Raw genomic sequence first — 18,551 nt, forward strand, 5'->3', positions numbered from 1 at the left:
TCTCAGTCATCCCCCTGATCCAGATATGTTAGGGGAAAATGCAAAATAAAGATCTGTTTAAACAATTAGTTTCCAGTTTTTAATAATCATTTTAAGACAAAGTATATGCAAATAATGGTAAATTAAACAACTATGAAAATGTGTTCTAACAGATGTACATTAATCAACACGCTTCAAAATAAAAGGCTTATAAGGTCCATTGGGTCAGGGATTTTTGTTGCCACTGTTTAAGTTCACTAAATGCCTGAAAGACAAACAGCCCTGAATTTCTGTTGAATAAATAAATGAGTATTTTTCTGATACATCTATCTAAAATCTCTGATGTAATACAAATAAAAAATCTGAAAATAAAACTGAAATTTCCCACACATAACCACCACTCAAATATAAACCATCAGATAAAGGTGGAAAATGAGAAAGGAATGATAAAATCAGGTTTCAAAATGGTTGGCATTTTTAGCAAAATCAATGTTCAAAATGAGAAATGAAAGACTTCAAATGTTTTGAAAACCAAATACTCATTACTACTACTTTTCTGCTACTTGCCCCCCATACCATCCTCCCCCCACATCATCTCACTGTCAAACAGATCTTAATCATTAAATACAAAAGACATTACCTCATAAAAAACAAATTACTATTCTCATAAGCGAGGGTCCACAAAAGAGAACAAAGTTCTCAAAGTAAGTTTTAGGAGAAAGCCAATCATGTTTAAGCTGATTAAACTTTGTGGATTACTTTAGAAACATGAACCTTTTCCATGCTGGGCAGGTCACTTTGGAAACCACACCACTTCACTTTTCAAATATATTCCTTTCTAATAACTCGAGTTGATCCTGAGGCTCTTCACCCCACTCATATACAAGCCTAGTGAAGTTTGAAAGTCATCAGAGGCGCGCCTGGGTGGAGCAGTTGGTTAAGCACTCAACTCTTGGTTTTGGCTCAGGTCTTGAGATCAAGCCCCGTGTTGGGCTCCATGTTCAGCAGGGAGTCAGCCTGAGATGCTCTCTCCCTCTCACGTGTGTGCACACTCTATCTCCCTCTCTCTAAAACAAACAAATAAATCTTTAAAATAAATAAATAAATAAAAGTCATCCAGTGATGTTCTTCATTCAGGTACTTTGTCCATATATCAAATAAGCAAAGAAGAAAAAACTAGGTGGAGAACCAAACAGAGAAATATACTATCCATTTCTACATACCAATCTAAATTGGGGTTGGTCAATTTTCCCATTCATTTAATAGAATGTCCCTGCTTATCCCTGAAGTATAAGTATGTCCATAAATCCAAGGAAAATATGGCATATGGAAGAAAAGGTATTACAAAGAAAGGAATGAATGAAAATTAAGCAAATTTCAGTGACTAAAGTTGTATTAAGACAAGGCAATAGCATTTTAGTTTTTAAAAACTTAGACATCTTCTACCTTGAAAAGATATCAGAGATTTCTTAACAAGAAAAAATAAAGCTTTAGTTGAAGATTCTAACAGTTCTTTTAAAAAAATTACACCTAACAACAAGGGAAAAAAGTCTATATGGTTTTACTCAAAGAGAGACCTCCAACCTTAACTCCACCTTTGTAAGTTAATCTAAGAATTTAAGAGTATCTGTTCCATAATACGCTGTTTAAATTATATGGAACTGGGGTGCCTGGGTGGCTCAGTTGGTTGAGCAGCTGCCTTCAGCTTGGGTCATGATCCCAGGGGCCTGGGATCGAGGCCCACGTCGGGCTCCCTGCTCAGCGGGAGCCTGCTTCTCCCTCTGACCCTCCCCCCTCTCATGTACTCTCTCTCATTCTCACTCTCTCACATAAATAAATAAAATCTTTAAAAATATATATATATTTACACATTTTCCATGTAAATTAACCCATAAAATACAAACTAACTACTTCATTTGGTACTTGACTGATGAGGTTTTTTTTTTTCTTTCCCTTTTCCACTAGAGATAAAAATGGCATATTGGCCAATTGAGAGTCTCTGAGGAAATGAACAAGTACTTTGGTTTATATAGTGATTTACAGGCAACTTAATGAATCTTTTAAAACAAATATCTAGAAAATGTATGATTTTTGTTTTGTGGCTAGCTACAATTATTAGTCCTTAGGTAAGACGCAATGCCAATATACCTACTAAATAACATTCACTGGAGCAAAAAATACACCCAACTTCAAAATATTTTAAATCAGACTCAGAATTCAAAATGACTCTATAATAGGCTAACCAAGAAATAGATTTTTTTCAAAAGTATGGCTGCCTTAGATTATTCTACAAAGCTCTGTAATCCACATTCAGGAGAAAGAGGCAGAGGGAAGAGAAACAACCAACAGCTCTATCTTCCACCAGCATGATGAAATACAATAATGCTGGCTAAATATTCTTTAATTATGTAATATTCAAGTGTCTCATAAAAGCCACAAATTTTTTACTTAGCCAACTCTCAAAAATGAAGCACAGAAGGAAGACTTAATTTAAAAGGGAGTTTGGGGAGGGGGGGTCAGTGAGCTGTGGGACAATGTTAAGCAGCCTAATTTACATGTTATTGCAATACCCAAAGGAAAGTAGGATGGAAAAAATATATATAAGAAATGAGCAGAAAAAAATTACAAAATTTGATGAAAAACAATAAACCTACCAATCAACTAACCCCAAGCACAAGAAACATGAAGAAAAATCCATGAATACACATCACAATCAAACTGCTTACCATTAAAAACCAACAATAAAGAGAAAATGATACAAGCAGTCAGGGAGTTCAAAGATAAAAATGAAAACAGATTTCTCATGGAAACAATGCAAATTAGAAAACAAGAAGACAGGGGCGCCTGGGTGGCTCAGTTGGTTAAGCAACTGCCTTCGACTCAGGTCATGATCCCAGGGTCCTGGGATCGAGCTCCACATCGGGCTCCCTGCTCGGTGGGAAGCCTGCTTCTCCCTCTGCCACTCCCCCTGTTTGTGTTCCCTCTCTCTCTCAATTAAATAAATAAATAAAATCTTTTTAAAAAAAGAAAACAAGAAGACAAAGAGAAACAAACTATTAACCTAGAATTCTATACTGAGCTAAAATATCTTTCAAAAGCAAAGGCAAAATATAGTTGACCTGTAAACAACACCAGTTTGAACTGTATGGTTCCATTTATACACAGCTTTTTTTCAATAAATACAGAACAGCACTGTAAATGTATTTTCTTTTCCTTATGATTTTCTTAACGTTTTTTCTCTAGCTTATTTTATTGTAAGAATACAGTATATAGGGGCGCCTGGGTGGCTCAGTCGTTAAGTGTCTGTCTTCGGCTCGGGTCGAGATCCCAAGGTCCTGGGATTGAGCCCCGCATTGGGCTCCCTGCTCAGCAGGAAGCCTGCTTCTCCCTCTCCCACTCCCCCTGCTTGTGTTCCTGCTGTCACTATCTCTCTCTCTGTCAAATAAATAAAATCTTTAAAAAAAAAAAAAGAACACAGTATATAATACATATAACATGCAAAATATGTGTTAACTATGTTATCAGTAAAACTTCCAGTCAACAGTAGGCTCTTAGAAGGTTTTTGTTTTTTTGTTTTTTTTAAGATTTTATTTATTTATTTGACGGGGGGGGGGGGGGGGGGACACAAGCAGGGGGAGTGGGAAAGGGAGAAATAGGCTTCCCGCCAAGCAGGGAGCCCGATGCAGGGCTCAATCCCAGGCCCTGGGATCATGACATGAGCCTAAGGCAGATGCTTAACGACTGAGCCATCCACGTGCCTCAGAAGTTAAGTTTTTGGTGAGTCAAAAGTTATATACAGATTCTTTTACTGTGCAGTGGTCCTAACCCCCACATTCTTCAAAGGTCAACTATAATTGCCATTCAGATAAAAAAGCTAAAAGAACTAACCACCAGTAAAGCAGTAATAGATAAACGCTGAAGGTTGCCTTTTAAGTAGAAGAAAAACAACAAAGGAAATGTGGATCTAAACAAATTAGGAACATTAGAAACAGTAATTACATGGGTAAATATAAAGGACATTTTAATTATTTAATCTATTTATAGATAATTGATGGCTTAGACCAAATTAGTAACAATTGCAAGGTTTATAAAATATGTAAAAATATGACAAAAATAGCACAAACCCCAAAAGGGTAGGAATGCAAGTATGTAAACTGCTGAATTGTGTATTCTTATATAATATATGAAATGGCATAATACCATTTGAAGGCAGACACTGATAAATTAAAAGATATGTATGCCATAAACCCCAAAGCAATCAATAAAATAACAAAGAATTATTACTATTCAGCTACAATGGAATAATAAAATATATTCAATGAAAAAGAGAAAAAAAAGATTAAATAGGCAAGAAAAAAGGATTAGCAAATGATTTAAATGCAACAATTATCAATCATATTATATGTAAATTAACTAAACATCCCAGTGAAAGGCAGAGATTGAAATACTGCAGAAAGAAACTCAAGACTATATGCTGCCAAAAGAAACCCATTTTAAGTATAAAGACACAAAGATTAAAAGTATGAGTGTGGGAAAGAAAGTATCAATCTAACACTAATTAAAACAAAGCTGAATTCACAATATTAGTATCAGACAAAATAAATTTCAAAACAAGGAATATGGCCAGGATAAAGAAACCTATTAATCAAGAGGATATCAAAATCTGAAACACTTTTACACCTAATAAGAGACCTTCAAAATAAAACTGATAGAATAGGTAAAATTGGGAAAATTGGGAAATCCATAACTACAGTAAGAGAGATCTAAATCCTCTTCTCAATAACTGAACAAGTACACAGGAAAATACATACATATATATATATATATATATAAATAAGCATACAGAGACTTTAACAGTATAAATCAACTTAACTTACATTTACAGAGTAACTCCGTATAATAGGAGCAGAGTGAATACACGTTCTTTTCAGAGGTACACAGAAAATTAAACAAGATAATCCATGTTCTGTGTCACTTTTTTCAAACTTTTTTTTTTAAGATTTTATTCATTTATTTATTTGAGAGAGAGAGAGAGCACATGTCAGAAGAAGAAGCAGACTCCCTGCCGAGCAGGGAGCCCGATGTGGGACTCGATCCCGGGACTCCAGGATCATGACCTGAGCCGAAGGCAGTCACTTAAGCAACTGAGCCACCCGGGCGCCCCTGTGTCACTTTTTTTAAATCTCAGAAAACTTAAAAGAAATTATATAACACAAAGATATTAAATTAGAAATCAGTGACAAGAAGATATGAAAAGTCCCCAATGTTTCAAAAGTAAATAACACACTTCTAAGTAACCCCTGGATCAAAGAGAAATCAAAAGGCAACCACAAGGTATTTGTTCAACTAAATAAAAACAAAAATACAATGTATCAAAATTCAGAAGTGGTGCTTAGAACGAAGTGTGTAGCATTAAATGCCTATGTTAACACTTCTGGGACTCTGGTCCAGCATGTAGAAAACTTAGAGAAGAGATGAGAAGGGATAAGGGAGGGAGAGGTGGGAAGGGGACAAGAAAATAGAGATGCAAAATTTGAAGCAAGAATGACTACGAATGTCCCAAATTAGTGTCAGAAACTATACCACAAATGCAGGAAGCTCTGAGAATACCAAATAAGACAAATGTCCCCCAAAAAAACAAACAAAAAAACCAAGGCATATCATATTCAAACTGCACAAAATCAAAAATATAAGAAAAAATTCTGAAAGAAGCTGGAAGGGAAAAAAGCCTTAGCCATGAAGTAGGAAAGATAAGAATTACATCTGACTTCTCAAAAATAATGCAAGCAAGAAAAGAGTGACGTGAAATATTTAAAGTTTTGAGAGGAGGAAAAAAAAGAACTAGCATTCTATACACTGCAAAATTACCCTTCAAAAGTGAAAAACAAAGACTCTCAGATAAATAAAAATTGAGGGAATTTGTTGCCAATAGGCCTACCTTGCAAGAAATGTGAAAAGAAGTTCTTCAGAGAGTAGGAAATGATAACAGGTCGGAAACATGGATTTGGATAAAGAAAAGTATCAGAGAATGAATCCAATGAAGGTAAAATAAAAATTTTGACTTTTTCTTATATTTAATCTAACAATGTTCAAAATGGTAGCAACAATATATTTGATTATATAGTCTTATGTATATATATGCTTATATATGCTTCTGTATAAGTGAAATGAATGACAGCATTGACAGAAAAGATGGGAGGGAGGAATTAGGATTATTTTCTCATTGTAAGGTACTTGTACTATTGTGAAGTGGGATAATATTATTTGAAAGTAAACTTGGATTAGCTATAAGTATATATTGCAAAAGTAGGGCAACTACGAAAAAAAGTAAAATTGAGATGTCAGAGAAAATGGAATCATAAAAGAAAAACCTCAATTAAAACCCTTAGAGGGAGCCTCGCCTCTCCCCTTCCACCCACCGCCAGGCACCCCCCAGAAGTTGTACTTGCTATGCTGCTTTCCCTCTCCCACAATACCTTGTGCTCCTTCCTTTCCAGCTAGAGCCTGGCAGAATGGCTCCTGCAACGGGTGGCGAGAAGGGCCATTTCGCCATCAACGAGGTAGTGACCACAGAACACACCATCAACATTCATAAACACATCCAGAGAGTGGGTTTCAAGAAGCTTGCCCCTCATGCACTCAAAGAGATCCAGAAATTTGCCATGAAGGGGATGGGAACTCCAGAGGTGCGCACTGACACCAGGCTCAACAAAACTGTCTGAGCCAAAGGAATGAGGAATGTTCCATAATGTATCTGTGTGCAGTTGTCCAGCAAATATAATGAGGATGAAGATTCATCAAACAAACTCTACACGTTGGTTACCTATGTTCCAGTCACCACTTTCAAAAATCTACAGACGGGCACCTGGATGGCTCAGTCGTTAAGCGTCTGCCTTCGGCTCAGGTCATGATCCCAGGGTCCTGGGATCAAGCCCCACTTTGGGCTCCCTGGCTCAGCGGGAAACCTGCTTCTCCCTCTCCCACTCCTCCTGCTTGTATTCCTTCTCTCACTGTGTCTCTGTCAAATAAATAAATAAAATCTTTAAAAAAAAAAAAATCTACAGACAGTTAATGTGGATGAGAACTAATCACTGATTGTCAAAGTATAAAACTGAAAACAAAACAAAACAAAAACAAAAAACCCAAGAAGTAGAAAACATTTGGAAGACAAAAACAGGAACAAGGATAAAGAGCAACAAATAGAAAAGAGAAACAAATTCGGTAGATATTAACCTCACTGTATCAATAGAGCAAGGAAAGTTTTCAGGAATAAGGAGTGACACTGCATAATGATAAAGATGTCAATACTGCAACTTCTTGACAGAACAATCCTTAATGTGTATGTGCCTAACACCAGAAGATCAAAATACATGAGGCAAAAACTGATAGAACTGCAAGGAGAAACAGATGAATCCACTCTTAGAGATGCAGGTTTTAACACTCTTCTTTCAGAAATGGATATATCCACCAAGCAGAAAATCAGTGAGGACATAACTGAAGTCAACACCACCATTAATCAACTGTATATAAATGATATCTATAGACTACTTTATTCAATATCAGCACAATATATATTCTCCTGAAGCTCTCATGAAACATTCATCAAGATACACTACACTTGGGGCCATAAACACACCTCAACAAATCTTAAAGAACAGAGATCATATAATTGTGCTCTCAGACCAAAATGAAATTAAACTAGAAATCAATTAACAGAAAGACAGCTAGAAAATCCCAGAATGCCTAGATTAAACAACATACTTTTACATAACACAAGTCAAAGAAAGCTCAAGAGAAATATTATTAACTAAAATATTATTAACTAAATGACAATGAAAATACAACCTAAAATTTGTGGGGTGCAGCAAAAGCATTGCTTAGAGTGCTTAGAGATGTAGTAAATCTATCTATTAGAAAAGAAGAAAGAAGAAAAAAAAACAAAAAAAAAAAGAAAAGAAGAAAGACCTTAAATCAATACTCTAAGCTTCCTCTTTAGGAAACAAAAAACAAATTAACTCAAAATAAAAAGAAATAATGAAAACTAAAGCAGAAATCAAAGAAATTAAAGCAGGAAATCAATAGGAAAAAAAAAAAATCAACAGATCCAAAAGCTGGTTCTTTGAAAAGATGGATAAAATTGATAAACCTCTGGCTAATACAATTAGAAAAGTGAGACAAAACACAAATTGCTAATATCAGAAATCAAAGAGGGGACATAACTATATATCCCACAGACATTAAAAGGATCATCAAGGAATATTATCAACAACTCAAAGACCACAAATTTGATAACCTAGAGGAAATGGACGCACCCTTGAAAGATACAAGCTGCCCAACTCACACAAGAAGAATTAGACAATGTGAATAGGCTTATATCTATTTAAAAATTGAGGGGGGGGGTGGCGCCTGGGTGGCACAGTTGGTTGAGCGTCCGACTATTGGTTTCAGTTCAGATCGTGATCTCAGGGTCATGGGGTTGAGCCCCATGTCAGGCCCTGAGCTGAGTGCGGAGTCTCCTTGGGTTTCTCTCTCCCTCTTCCTCTGCTCCACCCAACTCCATATGCACGCTCTCTCTCAAATCAATCAATCAATCAATCTTTAAAAGAAATTTGAGGGGAGCCTGGCTGACTCCTGAACATGTGACTCTTGATCTCCGGATTGGAAGTTCAAGCCCCAGGCTGGGTATAGAGATTACTTAAAAATAAAATCTTAAAAAAAGAAACTGAATCAATCATTAATAATCCCTCAAAACAGACAGCACCAGGCCCAGATGGGTTCACTGGTAAATTCTACCACACATTTAAGGAATAAATTATACCAATTTTCTACAATCTTGTTCAGAAGATATAAGCTGAGGGAATACCTCCTACTTCATGACAGGAGGCCAATATTACTCTAATACCAAAACAAAGATTACAAGAAAGAAAACAACAGAACAACATCTCTCAAGAAATAGATGAAATCATCTATAAAATATTAGCAAATGAAATCCAACAATCTATAAGAAAAATTATACACCACAACCAAGTGGGATTTATCCCAGGAATGCAAGGCTGGGTCAACATTCAAAAATCAATTAATGTAATCCATCATATCAACAAGATAAGAAAAATCATATGTCATATCAATAGTTACCAAAAAGCATTTGGGGGGGCGCCTGGGTGGCTCAGTCGGTTAAACAGCTGCCTTCAGCTCAGGCCATGATCTCAGGGTCCTGGGAGCGAGCCCCGCATCGGGCTCCTTGCTCAGCAGAGAGCCTGCTTCTCCCTCTCCCTCTGGCTGCCTCTCTGCCTACTTGTGCTCTCTATCTCTCTGTCAAATAAATAAACTCTTTAAAACAAAACAAAACAAAAAAAGCATTTGGGGTGCCTACATGACTCAGTCGGTTCAGTGTCCAATTCTGGTTTCAGCTCAGGTCATGATCTCAGTTGGGTTCTGCACTCAGGATGGAGTCTGCCTGGGATTCTCTCTCTCCCTCTCCTTCTGCCCCTAGCCCCACCGGCACTCTCCCTCTCTCAATAAATTAATTAAATCCTTAAAAAAAAAAAAAAAAAAGCATTTAACAAAGTATAACACCCATTCAAAATAAAAACTCTCAGAAAACTAGGAATAAAAGGGGAACTTCCTCAACTTGATAAAGAATATATATAAAAAGCTAACATCATGCTTAATGGTGAGAAACTAGGTTTCCCACTAATATCAGGAACAAAGCAAGGATGACTCCTCTCTCACCACTGCATTTCAACATCATTCTGGAAGTCCTAGTTTATATAAAAAGACAAGAAAAGGAAATAAAATATACACTGCCTGGGAAGAAGGAAATGAAAGTGTCTTTTTTCAGAGAGGACATGATTGTCTACATAGAAAATCCAAAATTACTGACCAAAAACCTCCTGGAACTAGTAAGTGATTATGTAAAAACTGCAGAACAAAAGGTTAATATAAAAAAGAAAAACTGGGGCGTCTGGGTGGCTCAGTCAGTTAAGCGTCCAACTCTTGATTTCGGCTCAGGTCATGATCTCAGGGTTGTGAGATCAAGCCCCATGTCAGGCTGGACATGGAGCCTGCTTAAGAATCTCTCTCTTTCCTTCTCCCAATGTTGCCCTCTGCCTTGAAAGAAAAAAGAAAAGAGAAAAGAAAAATTGCTTTCATATATACTAACAGGGAACAAGTGGAATTTTAAATTAAAAACACAATACCATTCACAATACCACCTCCAAAAATTAAATAAAGTTTAAATCTAATAGAATATGTATAAGGTTAAGGTCTATATGAGAAAAACAACAAAACTTCTATGAACAAAATCAAAGAACTAAATAAATGAAGATATATCCCAACTTCAGAGTAAAACTTAATATTGTCAAGATGTCAGTTCCTCCCAACTCGATCTGCAGATTCAATACAATCTCTTTTTTTCTCTAAAGATTTATTTATTTGCGAGAGGGAGAGCACATGCGTGTGTGTGCTCCTGCCCACAAGCAGGGGGGAGGGGCAGAGGAAGAGAGAATCCTGAAGCCTACTCCCTATGCGTGGCTCAATCCTGGGACCAAGCTGAAATCAAGAGGTGGCCACTCAACTGACTAAGCCACCCAGGCATCCCGAGATTCAATACAATTTCAATCAAAATTCCAGCAAATTATTTGTGGATACGGACAAACTGCTTCTAAAGCATGTATATGAAAAAGCAAAAGAATAGCCAACACAAGGTCAAGAATGTTTAAGTACTGACATTACTCGATTTCAGACTTCCTTTAAAGCTACAGTAATGTAAATAGTGTAGTGCTGTTGAAAAAATAAACAGATCAATGGAACTGATAAGAGAGTTCAGAAACAGACCCACGTAAATACGATCAATTGATTTTTTAAAAAGATTCATTTATTTATTTGAGAGAGAAAGAGCAGCAGCGGGAGGGACAGAGGGAAAGAGAATCCTGATGCAGACTTCCCGCTGAGCAAGGAGCCCAATGCAGGGGGCTCAATCCCAGAACCCTGAGATCATGACCTGAGCTGATACCAAGAGTTGGCCACTTAACTGACTGAACCACCCAGCTCAGCCCCAACCGATTTTTAACAAAGGTGCAAAAGCAATATAATGGAACTAAGACAGGCTTTTCAATAAAGAGTGCCAGAACTGAATATCCATATGCAAAAAATGAATCTAGACACAGAGTTTATTTACAGCCTTCACAAAAATTAACTAAAAATGTATCACAGACCTAAAGGTAAAACACAAACTATAAATCTCCTAGAACATAGGAGAAAATAAGCATAATCTTGGGATTGGCAATGACTTTTCAGATATAACACCAAAAGTACAATCCATGAAAGAAAGAATTGGTACTCTGAACTTAATTAAAATTAAAAACTTCTGCTCTGCAAAAGACATAGTCAAGAAAAGGAAAAGATAAGCCACAGGCTGTAGGAAAATATTTGGAAAAGACATATCTGACATTTTGCACAAAAACTATGACAAATAATACTAACATTTGTATGGAGCCACAAAATACCCCAAATAGCCAAAGCAATCTTAAAAAAAGAAGAATAAAGCTGGAATATCACAATTCTAGATCTCAATATCTACTACAAAGCTGTTGTAATCAAAACACTATGGTACTGGTACAAAAACAGACACACATATCAATAGAACTGAAAAGAGAACACAGAAATAAACCCATGCCTCCATGGTCAATTAATCTATGACAAAGGGGAAAAGACAGTGGCTTCAATAAATGGTGCTGAAGGGGCACCTGGGTGCCTCAGTTGGTTAAGCATCTGCCTTAGGCTCAGGTCAAGAACCCAGGGTGGTCCAGGGATCGAGCCCCTAGGCTCCCTGCTCAGTGGGGAGTCTGCTTCTCCCTCTCCCTCTGCCCCTCCCCTGCTCGTGCTGGCATGCACTCTCTCTCTCTCTCAAATAAATAAAATCTAAATAAATTAGTTAATAAATGAATGGTGCTGAAACTGGATGGCTACATTCAAAAGGATGAAACTGGACCACTTTCTTACATACACAAAAATAAACTTAATAGGTTAAAGACCTAAATGTGAGACCTAAAACCAGAAAATTCCTAGAAGAAAACATAGGCCATAGAAACATTTTTCTGGATATGTCTCCTCAGGCAAGGAAAATAAAAGCAAAAATAAACTATTGGGCCTACATCATAATAAAAAGCTTTCACAAATAAAAGGAAATCATTTATAAAACATAAAGGTAACCTATTGCATAAGAGTGTCTGTCAATGACATATTTGACAAGGGGTTAATATCCAAAATATATAAAGAAGTTATTCAACTCAACACCAAAAAAAAAAAAAAGTGATTGAAAAATGGACAGAAGATCTGAATAAACATTTTTCCAAAGAAGACATACAGATGGCCAACAGACACATGAAAAGATGCCAAACGTCGCTAATCATCAGGGAAATATGCAAATCAAAAACAATGAGATATCACCTCACACCTATCAGAATGGCCAGAATCAAAAGGACAAGAAATAACAAGTGTTGGCAAAGATGTGGAGAAGAAGGAATCTTTGTACACTGTTGGTGGGAATGTAAATTGTTATAACCACAGCGGAAAACAGTACAGAAGTTCCTCGAAAAATTAAAAACAGAATTCAGAAGACAACTAAATTACCTTTTTATTTACATAAATTTTTCTATTCCTCAAAAGAAAATTAAAAATAGAAATGCCACATGATCCAATAATTCCATTACTGGGTATCTGGTACCCAAAGAAAACAAAAATGCTAATTCAAAAAGATACATGCACATCCTATGCTTATACCAGCTTTATTTACAAGAGCCAAGATATGGAAGCAACCCAAGTGGCCACTGATATATGAATAAAGAAGATGTGGTATATATACACATATGGAATAGGAAGGAATACACACTGGAATATTATGCAGCCATATAAAAGAATGAGAACTTGCCATTTGCAACAGCATAGATGAACCTACAGGATATTATTACACTAAGTGAAATAAGTCAGACAAAGACAAATACCTATGATTTCCTTATGTGTCGAATCTAAAGAATAAATGAATAAGCAAGCAAAAAGCAGAATTAGACCTATAAATACAGAGAACAAACTGATGGTTGCCAAAAAGGAGGGACATGGGGGATAAGCAAAATGGGTAAAGAGGAGTGGGAGATACAGGCTTCCAATTATGGAAAGAATACATTATGGGAATTAAAAGATACAGCATAGGGAATATAGTCAATAGCATTTTAATAGTATTATATGGTGACACATGGTAGCTACACTTGTAGTGAGCAAGTATGACATACAGAGTTGCTGAATCACTAGGTTGTACAGCTGAAACTAATGCAACATTGTGTTGTCAACTGTACTCTAAGAAGAGACATATCTGATAAAAAAGACTTATCCAAAACATATAAAGAACTCTTAAAAGTCAACAATAAGAAAACAAATGAACTGATTTTAAAAAGAGCCAGAAACCTTGACACCTCATCAAAGAAGATATACAGAGAGCAAGTAAGCACAAGTAAAGAAGCTCCACATCCTATGTCAGCAGAGGAATGGAAATTTAAACAATGAGATACCACTACACACCTATTATGATGGCCAATATCCAGAACAATGACAACACCAAATTCTGGTGAGGATGTAGAGAAAAAGGAACTCTCAAATCATTGCTGGTGGGAATGTCAAATGATTCAGGCACTTTGGAAGACAGTTTGGCACTTTCTTAAAAAATTAAACATACTCCTACCACATTTTCCCACAATCACACTCTTTGGTATTTACCCAAAGGAAGTGAAAAATTATGTCCACACAAAAACCTGCACAAGGATGTTTATAGAAGCTTTATTCACAATTGCCAAAACTTGAAAGCAACCAAGATGTCCTTTTTTAGGTAAATGGATACATAAACTGTGGTATATCCAATCAATAAAGTATTATTCAGTCCTAGAAAGAAATCAGTTATCAAGCCTTGGAAAGACATGGAAGAATCTTAAATGCATATTACTAAATGAAAAAAGCCAGCCAGAAAAGGGTACATACTGTAAGATTCCAACCTACATGACATTTTGGAAAAGGCAAAAGTATGGGCATAGTAAAAAGATCAGTGGCTGCCAGGGGCTGGAGGATGGGAGGGATGAATAGTTGGAAAACAGAGGATATTTTGGGCAGTGATATTCTATGATACTATCATGGTAGATACATGTCATTATACATATATCCAAACCATAGAACATACAACACCAAGAGTGAATCCTAATATGAACTATGAACTTTGGGTGATAATTATATGTCAATGTAGGTTCACTGATAGTAACAAATTTACCACTTTGTTGAGGGGTGTTGATAATAGGGGAGGCTATATATGTGTGGGAATAGGGGATATAAAGGATATCTCAGTACCTTCCTCTCAATTTTGCTGTGAACCTGAAACTGCTCTAAAAAATGTCTTAAAATGTTTTTTTAAAAAAGACATGGACAGACCATGAGACATTATGGACTCTGAGAAACAAACTGAGGGTTCTAGAGAGGAGGGGGGTGGAGGGATGGGTTAGCCTGGAGATGGGTATTAAAGAAGGCACGTTCTGCATGGAGCACTGGGTGTTATACGCAAACAATGAGTCATGGAACACTACATCAAAAACTAATGATGTAATGTATGGTGATTAACATAACATATTAAAATAAAATTTAAAAAAAGACATGAAGGAAACTTTAAAGCATATTACTATGTTAAAGAAGTCAATCTGAATAAGCTACATACTGTATGATTCCAACTATATATAACATTTTAGAAAAGGTAAAAACTATGGAGATAGTAAAAAGATTAGTGGTTGTTGGGCTTGACAGGAAAGGGGAATAAACAGGCAGAACACAAAGAATTTTCAGGGTAGTGAAACTATTCTGTAGGATACCATGTCATTAAATATTTGTAAAAACCCATTGAATACAACATACAACACCAAAAGTGAACCCTAATGTCAACTATGGACTTTGGGCAATAATGATGTTTCAGTGTAGGTTCACAGCTTGTAATAAATGTACCACTCTGATAGTGGGGGAGGATGTGCATGTGTGGTGATAGAGGCTACATTGGAAATCTCTGTACTTTCCACTCAGTTTTGCTGCGAATCTGAAACTGCTCTAAAAAATGAAGATTAGTAGCTGCCAGAGGCAAGGGAGGAGGTGGGGAGCGGGGGTAATGGATGAACTGGTTTTGTTTTGGTTTAAGTTCAAATAAGCTGCATTTAAAAAAAATAAATAAATAAGAGCTAGTTGTCTGCCACTCAAGCAAAATTTCCACACCCACACAGCACTTAAATCTACCCATTATCTATTCCTTCTTTAATTTTTATGCGTGGGAACTTCTTTTGGGTGTTCACTTTCTAAAAATGGAAATGCACAAATTTACTTACAAATTCTCAAAGTTCAGGGGCGCCTGGGTGGCTCAGATGGTTAAGCATCTGCCTTCCGCTCAGGTCATAATCCCAGGGTCCTGGGATCGAGCCCCACATAGGGCTCCTGGCTCAGCGGGGAGCCTGTTTCTCCCTCTCCCTCTGCCTCTCTCCCTGCTCATGCTCGCTCTCTCTCCCTCTCCCCCTCTATCTCTGTGTCTCAAATGAATAAAAAAATTTTAAAAAAAAAAAATTCTCAAAGTTGAGTATTTACGAAAATGTCAGTGCAAAACACGTATCTGCAGGTTCTAAACTAGAAAGTATGATTCCATTCTTACTGAATAGACAACACTGCTAAAAAAAAGTTTATTAATTTTTTTAAAACTGCCTATATATCAGAAAAAAGAAAGGCCTCAAATAAATTCTATCATCTTATACCTTAAAAAATTAGAAAAAGAAGAATGGAGTAAACCCCAAAGTAAGAAATAGGAAGGAAAAAATCAAATCAGAGCAGAAAACTAAAACTACTGAAAACTAAAATACAAAACATTAAGATCAACAGAGAAAATCAATGAATACAAAAGCTAATAATTTAAGATCAATAAAATTCAAAACCTCTAGCCAACCTAGATTAGAAAAGAAAAAAGATACCAATTGCCAAAGGTACCTCAAGAAGAAATAGATAACCTAAATAGTCCTCTATTAAAGAAATGGAATTATAGTTTAAAATCCTTCCCAAGGAAAACTCTATCCCCAGATGGCTTTAAAAGTAAATTCTACCGGGGGGAGGGGGGGGACTAGACGGGGAGACGAACCATGAGAGACTATGGACTCTGAGAAACAAACTGAGGGTTCTAAAGGGGAGGGAGGTGGGGGGATGGGTTAGCCTGGTGATGGGTATTAAAGAGGGCACATTCTGCATGGAGCACTGGGTGTTATACGCAAACAATGAATCATGGAACACTACATCAAAAACTAATGATGTAATGTATGCTGATTAACATAATAAAAAAATAATAAAAAAGTAAATTCTACCAAACATTAAGAAGTAATACCAAATCTAGACATACTCTTCCAGAAAACTGAACAAAAGTGAACATTTGGCAACTCATTCTGAGGCCAGCATTATTTTGTAACCCAATCCAAAGACAGTCTAAGAAAACTACAGGGGTGCCTGGGTGGCTCAGTCAGTTAAGCATCTGACTCTTGATTTCGGTTCAGGTCATGATCTCAGCGTCTTGAGTTCAAGCCCTCATTCAGGCTCCGCTCAGGATAGAGTCAGCTTGAGATTCTCTCTCTCCCTCCCTCTGCCTCTCTGCCCCTCCCCAGACTCTCGCGCACTCTTTCTCAAAATAAATAAATGAAATCTTTAAAAAAAAAAAAAAAGGAAAAGAACACTATAGGCCAAGATCCCTCATGAACACCGATGCAAAAATTCCTTTAAATTTCAAAAAGCTGTGGGGCGCCTGGGTGGCTCAGTTGGTTAAGCGACTGCTTTTCAGCTCAGGTCATGATCCTGGAGTCCCGGGATCAAGTCCCGCATCGGGCTCCCTGCTCGGCGGGGGGTCTGCTTCTCCCTCTGATCCTCTTCCCTCTTGTGCTCTCTGTCTCTCATTCTCTCTCTCTCAAATAAATAAATAAAATCTTTAAAAAAAATTTTTTTTCAAAAAGCTGAATTCAATAATATATAAAAATGGTAATATCATCAAGGCCAGGTGGGATTTATCCCAGGAATGCAAGTTTGGCTTAACGGGGGGGATCAATCAATGTACTTCACCTCATTAACAGATTAAAAAAACCTATCATATCTATCAAAATATGAAGAAAACTGATTTGACAAAATCTAATATCCATGGCTGATAAAAACTCTCAGCAAATTAGGAACAGAAGGAAACTTCCTAAACATCATATATAAGGTTAAAAGATTACTTTTCCCCTGGGACACCTGGGTGGTTGAAGTTAAGTGTGGGATTCTTGATTTTGGCTCAGGTCATGATCTCAGGGTCATGAGATCGAGCCCCTCTCATGGGGCTCCATGCCCAGCATAGAGCCTACTTAAGATTCTCTCCCTCTGCCCCTACCCCTGCTCATGTTCTCCCTATCTCTAAAATAAATAAAATCTTTAAAAAAAAAAATTATTTCCCCCCTAATATCAAGAACAAAGCAAAGATGCTCACTCTCACCACTTAAATATTTAACAATATAATTAGAAATAAGGGGCAGATCAGAAAGGATAAAGTACAACTATCTTATTTGTAGTTGCCATGATCATCTATGAAGAAAATCCCATGGAATCAATTAAGCTACTGGAAATAAATTTTCAGCAAGTTTGCAAGGTACCAGATAACCATGAAAAATTTTTAAATGTATTTCTATATACTAATAAGGAACAATCAGAAATTGACATTTTATTTTTTTTAAGATTTTATTTATTTATTTGACAGAGAGAGAGAGAGACAGTGAGAGAGGGAACACAAGCAGGGGGAGTGGGAAAGGGAGAAGCAGGCTTCCCGCCGAGCAGGGAGCCTGATGCGGGGCTTGATCCCAGGACTCTGGGATCATGACCTGAGCCAAAGGCAGACACTTAACGACTGAGCCACCCAGGTGCCCCAGAAATTGACATTTTAAAAAAAGATCCTAATAGCATCAAAAAACATCAAATATTTAGGAATAGAGCTGAAAAAAGATGTAAAAAACCTGCACATTTGTTGCTAAGATAAAGACTTAAATAAATGAAGAGATGTACTCTTTTCATGAATCAGAAGACTCGATATTGTTAAGACATCAATTCTTCCTCAAAATGATTTGTAGACTCAATGCAGCTTAAATCAAAATACAGGCAATTCTGGGGCACCTGGGTGGCTCAGTCATTAAGCGTCTGCCTTCGGCTCAGGTCATGATCCTGGAGTCCCGGGATCAAGTCCCGCATCGGGCTCCCTGCTCGGCGGGGGGTCTGCTTCTCCCTCTGACCCTCCTCCCTCTCCTGCTTTCTGTCTCTCATTCTCTCTCTCTCAAATAAATAAATAAAATCTTAAAAAAAAAAAATACAGGCAATTTTATTTCTACAACTTAACAATCTGATTCTAAAATTCACATAAAAACAGAACGTAAAATAGCCGTAATGACTTTGAAAGAGAAGAACAAAGTCGGAAGATGGATCCTACCAGACCTAACTGGTTATTATAAAGCTAC

The 18,551-nt window shown here is 36.9% G+C and overlaps 1 protein-coding gene across 9 annotated transcripts in view; it reads right to left on the bottom strand.

The window, feature by feature from the left end:
• MLLT10 (MLLT10 histone lysine methyltransferase DOT1L cofactor) overlaps positions 1-18,551 on the bottom strand; it is a 220,058-nt gene that overhangs the window by 67,461 nt on the left and 134,046 nt on the right. The gene's annotated exons all lie outside the window — the stretch shown is intronic.

This window comes from Mirounga leonina, unplaced genomic scaffold (genome assembly GCF_011800145.1).
Source record: "Mirounga leonina isolate KUSES-001 unplaced genomic scaffold, KU_Mleo_1.0 Mir_175, whole genome shotgun sequence".
In the NCBI taxonomy this organism is placed as follows: Eukaryota; Metazoa; Chordata; class Mammalia; order Carnivora; family Phocidae; genus Mirounga; species Mirounga leonina.